We start from the raw sequence: 6,771 nt of genomic DNA on the forward strand, positions 1-6,771 counted from the left end.
TCTTAGCCTCTGGTGTGTCTCTGTTTCCTGCTGCCTTAACCAGGGGCCAGCACCTCCATGGCCATGGCCTGGCATTGCTCTGGGGAAGCCTCTCACAAAGCAATTGGAAGAAGAACAAACATGTGACTTAGGCACATAGCCTGCAGAGCTGTTATTTGCTGCTAGGAGCAGAGCCTGATCTACACCCCAAGCTAGGACCTTCTGCCCTCTCTGATGATGCAGAAAGCAGGTGTTGAGTCTCATCTCTGGAAAGGGAATACTAGGAAAACAAGAGATGCTAACTCCTGGAATTCTGGGGCCATGAGTCTGGGAGACAGAATGACATCCTGCTTACAGGGCATGAGGAAAGAGCTGCCATCTGCTAGGATGGTCTTCCCAGCTCTGCTCTGCCAGCGCTGTGCTCGCCCCCGTGCCTCTCTTCCTCCGGCCAGAGCTGCCACGCAGCTGCCCTGCTCCCGCTGACGGCACCGGCAGTGCCACGCTGGCTGGCCGGGCGCCTCCGGCTGCTGTCCCCTGCAGCTTTGAGAAAATAAGCTTCTCCTTGCAGCCAGCGCGCCGCTCAGCCAGGTCCCCCGGCAGCTCACCTGACTCTGTGGAGCACCCGGCAAACACCACCGGACTGCTCCGCTGGGGCAGAACCTGAAGAAGGCAGAAGGTTCCCTGACCGGGAGCCTTTCCCCCGCCCTTCCAAGAAGGCTGCAGCCCCCGAAGGGGGCAGAGGGAAGGACCTGAGGGGAAGGGACAGCACCAGGCTTGCAGGTTTGAAAGGGCTGCCAGCTCCTCCTGGCCATCCCCACCCAAATGCACAGGCTCTCTCCAGCCCCGCAGCAGCCGGTGGGCTCTGGCTTTCCGATCGGGTTGCTGTTCACCTCCGCGAGGACCGAGAGGGTACAAAACCACCGTCAGCAGCACCTGGGGGTGGACGCAGGGTGCAGGGGATGGCAACTGCCTGAATATAGCAAAAGGTTCTAACTTAAACAGGGACAGTTCAACAGCATCAATTACCTGCAATCCAGTTAGGAATCTAAGCACTTGTCTGTTCTGTTGAACTGCACAGCTGGAGATTGCTTTTTGTTGTGTTGAGTAAGATGAGGAAGCTACTTTCACAGCTATGTAAACGACATCTTGCAGAGGACAAGGAAGCAGTAGCCAGCTCTATCCTGAGAGCCCAACAGTTGAGTGAGCAGCCTGCCTCAAGGGCCAGGTGCTGCTGCCCTGTCAATACATTCCGATAATCCACGCGTTTTACATTAAATGGAACAGTGGTGATTTCATCCTCTCTGTGAGGGATTAATTGCTTTTAGACCCACTTAGCTGATCTGTAGTATCTGGCTGAAAGCACATGCTGTGGGGTTACGTTGATGCTTCTTTGCCTTTTTTGAGGATGTGGGGGCCTTTAAGTCCTCATGTCTTTTGTTTCAGGCAGCATCCTAATCCTCATCCCCAAAGCTATGACGTCTTCCCCGAGGTAACAGGGAACTCATCCCTCTCTGTCCTCCAGCACAGAAAATTGGGCTCGCAGCTCAGCACTGTATCCACTCCCAGCTGAGCACATCACAGCATCTCCAGGCGCACCTAAGGCTTCAGACACTGGGAGCCAGATCCTGATCCCAGTAGGGAACAACTGCTGAACAGCTGATTCCATTCCAGGCTATGGCCCAAGCAGGGATATTCTGTGCAGCTCTGCCTAAAGAGACACTGCAGGAAACCTGTCCTGGTTTTGGCTGGGATGGAGTTAATTTTCTTCACAGTCTCTCTGTGAAGAGAGACTTCATAACAAATTAATTAATAATCCTGAAAAATGACCACGAAATGGTCACTTTCCCCCAGGCCCAGGCAGTGACCAAGCCCCACCATCAGGCCTCTGGGGAGGAACTGTCATCCCTGAAGCTCATCAGGGAGCCTCTGGATGTGGGAGAAAGAAAAAAGGTCCAGTAGGGCCCAAGCTACACACCACACTCAGAGACCTGTGTTCCTGCTGAGGGAACACTACAGACAGGAAACCAGGAGAAAAGAATCTCCAAAACATTGGTAGCTTTGGCCTAACATCTGGGTACCATCCAGATTTAAGCAGTGAAAACATTTCGGATGGAGATGAAGGTTTTGTGCAGCTCTCAGCAGGTTGCTGTGGAACTCTGGACCCAGCAACGCACCAGGGACATTTCAAAGAACTGTAAAAGGTCGAGTCTGTGATTTGGGAGTTGCAGACAGCCTTACATGCTCTTTAAGGAAAAGGAGCTTAAAGGCATGAGGAAGGCCTACCTGCAAGAAGCTGCAGTGCAGAGGGGCAGGAACCAGGTGTTACAGAGGACCAGAAAGCACCCCTAGTCTGAGAAGTACGCTCAGACTTGAGGTCTCCAGAGCAAAGACTTTACTGCACAGAGCTGGAGGCCACCACCTCCTCCTTTTCTCTGGTTTCTTTATGAATTTAAAGTGCCTGGATATGCTGAGAAACTCACATGGGGGATCTGGCCACCTCCTATCTGGAGGCTGTATGTTCATGGCAGGATTAATTCTGGCACAGAGATGAGCTGCACTTCTGTCAGGTAGGCCTGGGCTGGGAAAACCAGAAGAGCTGCAGGCAATGCTTGCCAGCACTTTCCAAAAATGGAGTCACAGCCCACAAACCCTGGCACACTCCAAAACACAGAAGGAAAAGCAAGACTGGAGAGGGTGCCAGTGGGCTTTCTGCATGGCTAACCAAGGACCAGGAGCTATGGCTGCAGGAACAGCACCACAGGACCACCCGGGCAGTCAGACATGGCTCTGGTTACACCAGCAAGGCAGGAGAATGGGAATTGAAAAGCAGAAATCACATGACTGATATCATGCTGTAAAAGGACCAGCAGGTGTGCCAAGAGCAAGAGGCAGCCACACTGCAGATCTAGCTGTGCTTCCCCACTCAGCCAGCTGTGCATCCTGCAAATCCAGCTGAGCTGCCCCACAGATCCAGCTGTCCTTACCTACACAGGCAGCAGTGCCCTCCTGCAGATCCAGCTGTGCCATCCCACAGATCCAGTTGTGTCCTCCTGCAGATCCAGCTGTATTATCCAACAGATCTTCTTGTGCTTACTTACACAGGCAGCTGTTCCATACCACAAATCCAGCTGTGCCATCCTGCAGAGCCAGCTGTGCTATCCTGCAGATCCAGCTTTGCTGGCTTCCCAGATACTTGGCACCTTCCCAGCATGCACCACATGGGAAAAATGAAGCAAACCTGCTGACACCACCAGGTATCAATCTGCTCCAACTAGAGGAAAACAAGCAAGCTGGATGTTGTGATACATGCACCGAGGTAAAGTGAGGTGAACGTAGTCTGACTTTTGGGGGGTAGATTTGCTACTATTGACTAAGGGCACAATGAAGTTTTAGGGGTGCAAAACATTTCCTAACAATACATTAGAGTGGGTCCTCCCTCTTACCTGAGGATGTGAGGTGCAGCGAGCCTTGGTTTTATAAATTTTTGTTATTGAAAATCAGCAAGATTGGAATTTGATTGCTATTTGTCATTGGTTTTCAACAGAACAGCATCCATTATTTTGGTCTCCATTACTAGTTTATTTGGGGAGCTGGACAATCGTGTTTCCCCCTGATTCCATGAGAGCTGAGGACCAGCAAGACTCCTACATCTCTGCAGGTGACAATGCCATAGAGTCCTCCATGCCTGAAAAGAGAAAGTCTCCATTTGCTGGAAGACAGCTTTCAGAGAAAAGGGCAACAGGGAGACTTACAGGCCAGCTGAGAGAAGAGAAAGCATACTGCATAATTGGAACAAGGCATTGTGAAAACAGTCCCAAGCTTAATACACTTGGATGGGACTTCACATGGTGCTTAAAAGAACTGGCACTTTATCTTTGCAGACAGAAGCAAGAACTTGTTCTGCCATTGTTCAGCCAATGATTCACTGTTGTTGTTTGTTTTTCTTCCTTTAGTTTTTGAGCATCTTCACGGGCACTGCTTTTGGATCAGAAGCAGTTGGCACATCCTCAGGCCATCAGCGCTCCTTGTCCTGCAGCAGGTGCCCACACAGCCCGTTCCACTCCTGGAGCTGCACTCAGATTCCCCCAAGAGTACTCACCCAAACCAGCATCAAAGGAGCTGCAGTGCCTTTCCCAAGAGAAGCGGTTACAACTGGAAGGCTGTAGTTAGATGTGGCCAAGCTTTTCCATTGTTATTTTACAGTTGCTTGATGTTCTGAAAGATATTTAGAAAAATGACTTCAGCTGTCCTGTGCCAGACTGGGTGAGGGTGAAAAAAAAGAAATTTGGCAGACATGCTATTCATTCAGCATGTAGTTTGGATGTCATCCAGTGACTAACACAGGAGTTTTAACTGATCTGGGAGACTAAAAACCATTCACAAATAATTTCATTTAGGGTCACTGCAATTTCTTTTTATAAATAATTTTCATTGAGAAATACTTCTTAAATTAGGATCGACAGACTTAATAGCAACTCTATTGTGTGCACAGCTCATCATTCCCATCTTCCTAAATGACTTACAGATGTGGTGTGCTGGTTTCTTGTTCATTGCACACGATGGGGCTTGTTCACGGGGCAAGGAAGGCTCTCAGCACACAAGCCACACTGAGCTGCTTTCTAAAGGCGTGTGCTGAGCAGGATCCATGTGGACAGCAGGGGAAGCTTTTGCCATTGTTTTGCACACTCTAGCTCCTCTAAGCCTTTGCACAACTTCAGACACCCCCACACTGCTGTAATTTCTTTCTGACTGCTCCAGCTCCAAGCCTGTAGCAGATGCTTTGTTGATGGTTCTCTTGCTGCAAGCCTCAGGGAGTACTTGAGTTCTGCATAAACCAGAATGTGCTGCCTGTTCCGTGGTGGGAGTGCTGGGCAAGGACTGAACCCAGGAAGAGACCTAACGTTGCAGCATGAGAGAAGAGCTTTGTCTGGTGTCATACCAAAATTTAATCACCTCCTAATCCAATGGATACCTCAACTGGGCTGAACAGAGCGGGAAGGACTGCAGGGGAATTTGGACAGTGACGGGAAGAAGAGTGGCTCTGCCACTCAAATGTGTTTCTTGGCAACATCGTCTGTATGTGATGGGCTTTTCTTTGACTTGCACAGTAACAATCTCATCTCAGCCATTTTCGTTACTAATCTTACCTGTTGTTTGAATGGCTCTTAGATTCCCTCCTGTGATTACAAATGTTCATACAAGCTCTCGGAATCAACAGAGTTGTTTTGTGGCTGGATATCAGGCTTGGAGTCCAAACTTGGACTGCTCCAGCTCCAAGCCTGTAGCAGATGCTTTGTTGATGGTTCTCTTGCTGCAAGCCTCAGGGAGTACTTGAGTTCTACATAAACCAGAACGTGCTGCCTGTTCTGTGGTGGGAGTGCTGGGCAAGGACTGCTCACTGTCCACATCAGATATGTTCTTAAAAGCCCTCTGAATTGGATTTTGAAACAAAAGGCTCATTGATCTTAAATCTCGAGTCACAGCAGTGACAGAGAAAACCCTTACCCCTGTCCTTCAGGGGAACCCAAACCGGTGCAATGAAGGATAGCCACAACAGTAACAGAAAGAAGAATGTGTCCAATGGGAGGAAACTTCTAAGCGTTTGTCCTATTTAGACTAACAAAACAGAGGCTGAAGGGATATAATTGCTACTGAGAGACAAAAGAGGGAGAATACGAGAAAAAGATGTGTAAGTACAAAGATAAAAGTTGCACAAGAATCAGTAACTGTGAAGTAGCCATTGGTATATTCAAGCTGGGGATTAAAAGTTATCACAGAATCACAGAATTGTAGGGGTTGGAAGGGACCTCTAGAGATCATCGAGACCAACCCCCCTGCCAAAGCAGGTTCCCTACACCAGGTCTCACAGGTAGGCATCCAGGCGAGACTTGAATATCTCCAGAGAAGGAGACTCCACAACCTCCCTGGGCAGCCTGTTCCAGCGCTCCGTTACCCTCACCGTAAAGAATCGGAGAAAGATATAAGAGCTTTGGGGCAGAATGGCTTGGAGTGGTTCTCAGTAGAACAGAGAGAAGCTCAAAGTGGAGCTTGCGAAGCGTATGGGACACGTTGGTATGAGTACCTCAGCAGTGAGGTACAGCAGCACGCAACCCCTGCGACAACCTGCCCACCCTTTGGTCATTACTGCCTACACAAGGCACATAGCCACCAGAGTGCTCTGATAACTTCTGCAACCAGCAACACAGAGAGGGTGGGCAGAGAGGGCACCCAGCAGCATCCCACCTAAGGGGAAATAATGTCGGGCCATATTCCTGGGGCTCAGAGGATTCACTGAGTGTATCCACTCTGGGCATAACAAAGCTGACCGTGAGAGCACCAGCCTCTGTTGCTGGCCCTCCTCAAGCAGCACCATTAGAATGAACAGCTCTCACCCTGCGTGGCCAGGGACGGCCACCCGCTCCCTAGCAGACAGGTTTCACCAGCCATCACCAGTGATATATTTACCAGCTTTCCAGCACGACTAAGGCAGCGGTTCAAGCACCATTAGGACAGCTGCTGGTATTAGGCCTCGGGTAAGGCTGTTCAACTCTGTTCCTTTTCGGGACAAATGAGCAAAGTGGGACACAAAATCCTGCCGTTACAGCAGGACGGTCCTCGCTGTACCGCGGCGACCTCGGGGCAGCCGTGGAGGAGACAGCACCCATCGCCAGGGCAGCCCCATGCATACAGACTCCCCCTGCGAGCCCGCACGCCCTTTGACAGCCGGGACCCAGAGGGATGCTCACTGCCCGCCCGCACGCCGCCCCTCGGTTCGGCCTCGCCCCGCTCCTT

General features: G+C 50.5%; 1 long non-coding RNA gene across 1 annotated transcript; it reads right to left on the bottom strand.

Annotated features, from left to right (window-relative positions):
* Positions 1-1,968: 1,968 nt before the first annotated feature.
* On the bottom strand, positions 1,969-6,765 carry LOC109370000. The gene is made up of 3 exons (XR_004161371.1): positions 6,445-6,765; positions 4,079-4,194; positions 1,969-3,664 (listed from the first exon to the last, which is right to left on the bottom strand). It is a non-coding gene; the product is annotated as an uncharacterized LOC109370000 (long non-coding RNA).
* Positions 6,766-6,771: the final 6 nt, after the last annotated feature.

Source organism: Meleagris gallopavo, chromosome 15, assembly GCF_000146605.3.
Source record: "Meleagris gallopavo isolate NT-WF06-2002-E0010 breed Aviagen turkey brand Nicholas breeding stock chromosome 15, Turkey_5.1, whole genome shotgun sequence".
In the NCBI taxonomy this organism is placed as follows: domain Eukaryota; kingdom Metazoa; phylum Chordata; class Aves; order Galliformes; family Phasianidae; genus Meleagris; species Meleagris gallopavo.